The 2,674-nt window shown below is 48.0% G+C and overlaps 1 pseudogene; it reads right to left on the bottom strand.

Annotated features, from left to right (window-relative positions):
• Nucleotides 1–762: 762 nt before the first annotated feature.
• On the bottom strand, nt 763–1,413 carry LOC118997492 (alpha-1,4-N-acetylglucosaminyltransferase-like; annotated as a pseudogene).
• Nucleotides 1,414–2,674: the final 1,261 nt, after the last annotated feature.

Below are 2,674 nucleotides of genomic sequence, written 5' to 3'. Positions count from 1 at the left end.
TCATCAAAGAATGGTGGCACAGGGACCAGGACCAAGTGGGAAGGCCTCGGCACATCTGCCTTGATGGGGCATCTTGTTTCTCCTCCTCTCAGGGTCAGGACATGCCTTTCTCTCCAGGGACTCCTCCTGCTCACTAAAGGCAAGGGAAGAGCCTGGGCTCTGGACTCAAACATTCATTTACATTGCACATTCCCAAGCTGTACAACCCTGGCAAAGTCACTGAATGTCTCTCTAAAGTGGGAAAATTGAACTCTACTGAGTAGGGCCATTCTGAAACCAAGTTAGCTAAAGCATCTGTAGATTCAGCCCAGCCTCTGAAAGTCAGGGAGTGTCCCCCAAGTTCAGACCAGTGGGATATGGGTGGGGAGCCTTTGCTTCCCAGCTCTCTTCCCAATGTATCCCTAAAAATGTGCAAAAGTAGCTGTGGGGGGTGCCTGTTTGTGTTTACCATCCCCACCAGTCTCAAAGTTCCCATGTGAGTGTGGTGCCTTCTTATGCAGGGCTGTTGTGAGAAAAGGGACTTGATATGTGCCCCAGTCCTCCTTGTCAGTGTGGCCAAAGAGAAAGACTCTAGCCTCAATTGACCGACTTACCACACACTATTCTTGAGCGTTCTGGAGCTCTGCTGTGTGCCAGGCTCTGTTCCACGTCCCAAGGAGACCAAGAGGTGATAGAGGAGTAGATCACGTGACCCTGGAAAGTACTTAGTTTCCCAGGCAGAGCTTAGTTTCCTGATGTAGCAGTAACAAACCAACGTTGGCTCTATTTTTTATCTGGACCCAACTCACTAATCACCAAACCAGCTGGGCCTTGAGCCAGGTCCTGGTAGGTCCTGGGCCAGTGTTTGCAGTAGAGATTCTCTGCCAGGGAGTTGCTGCCTCTAACCACGCCCCTTTCTTCCTGGTTCATGTGGTTCCACAGATGCAGGTCTTGGGAGTCACTGAAGCTGGGGTCTGTGTCCCAGACTTCATAGTAGCACCTCCACTATGTGTAGGAGAAGGGGTAAAGTCTTTGGGGGTCGAGAAAGCACAAGTTCAAACACCTGAGTTCATTCACCAAATGGAAGTCTTCAAGGTTGCACCACAGTCTTAACATCCTCGTCATCAAATCGGGTCCCTTGTTGCCCCAAATGTGTGAGTTGTAGTGTTCAACAAAGTTCTCCATGCACTCCCATTGGAAGGTGTGGTGGGGGAGGAATCCAAACACGCTGGTACTAGCATATTGAGAAGCTTGTGCAGCCAAAACATTCTCCTCGGGGATGGCCCTGACCGAGATGACATTGGTGTCCATGTAGATGCCCCTGCACTGCCAGATGATGGCCAGGTGGGACCCATCTGCGCTGACGTGCAGCCAGTTTCTCTTTGTACTGACATTGATCTTCAGGAACAGGTGTGCATCAGCCCCCAGTAGCATGGAAGGGGTGGGGGTCACAGCAGGAGACCAGGGCCTGGGGGCTGGGGAGGGGCCAGCAAGCCAGCTTCCCAAAATTCTGTTGGCCAAAAGCTCAATTTTGAGAACTTCCCAAGTTTACCCCTTCCACCCCCAAAAGTTGACTTTCATTAAACTGTTGATAGTAATCGGTATTCATGGGAAGACTTTGTTGCCTTTTAAAGATTTCATGAAATTGTCTTTCAAAAAACCAAAAGCGTTGGAAAATTAAAGTAGAAACCCTAAAAGGATGTCACAATGAACTCTATAAGTGAATTTCAATGGGTTGTAGAGTTCCTAAAAGGATGAAATCATGGAGAATTTTTTTAGGTCCTAAAAGCACTGAATGCTGACAGAGGAAAAGATAAAGTAGAAAACTGTTTTAAACATCACTGCGTATGCTATTTTAAAAATTGGCAAAAATGCATACATGCCTGTATGTATTCATTCTCTAATTAATTCCTTTCATGTTTAACAAGGGCCTGTGTACTCTGTGTCAAGCTCTGTGATAGCTGCCAAAGATACACATGGACAAAGACAAAAATGTCTACTGGGAGGAGACAGACAATGAAAGAAATATATATGTTGGGTGTTTGTATGGATTGTGAAGGAAAAAAGCTGGGTATGGGGTCTATGAAGGGGGCAGCGTGGAACTCAGTCGTACTTGGGTTCCAGCAGAGACTGGAAGTGGGTAGGTGAACTGTGCTGACACCTCTGAGGAGGTTCTGTATACAACCTCTAGACAGAGGGAAGGGCAAGTGTGAGGGCCCTGAGGCAGGAGTGGGAGGAAGGCAGTGTGGCCAAAGCAGATTAGTGAGGGATGAGGGGTAGGGGATGAGATCAGAGGGGCCAGGGGTAGAGGAGGGCAGACTCTGAACTGGTTTGGGAGATTTGGAGGAAAAGAAAGATGTGATCTGATTTAGTCTTCAGAGCCTCACTGGATGCTCTGTGAGAAAAGACAAGGTGGGGGTTGGGAGGTGACAAAGGGAGAAGCAAAGAGGTAAGTTAAGAGACTGTTGAAATAATCCAGCCAAGAGGTGAGGGTGAAGGAAGACGATAGTGGAGGAGGTGAGAGAAGTGGTCAGGTCCTGCACACGTGGCAAAGGCCAAGCTGTCCAATTTGGATGGACTGAACACGGGGCAGGAAAGACTGGATGACTGCAAGTGCTCCAAGGTGAGCAACATGGGAAATACTTTTTAAAAGAAAAAAATAACTCAATAATTGGCTGTGTTCCCAAATGAATGC

This window comes from Sturnira hondurensis, unplaced genomic scaffold, assembly GCF_014824575.4.
Source record: "Sturnira hondurensis isolate 20B ecotype Veracruz unplaced genomic scaffold, ASM1482457v3 Scaffold0013299, whole genome shotgun sequence".
Lineage (NCBI taxonomy): Eukaryota > Metazoa > Chordata > Mammalia > Chiroptera > Phyllostomidae > Sturnira > Sturnira hondurensis.
Note: the sequence above shows the minus strand (reverse complement) of the source record. Positions and strands in the feature narration are given on the sequence as shown.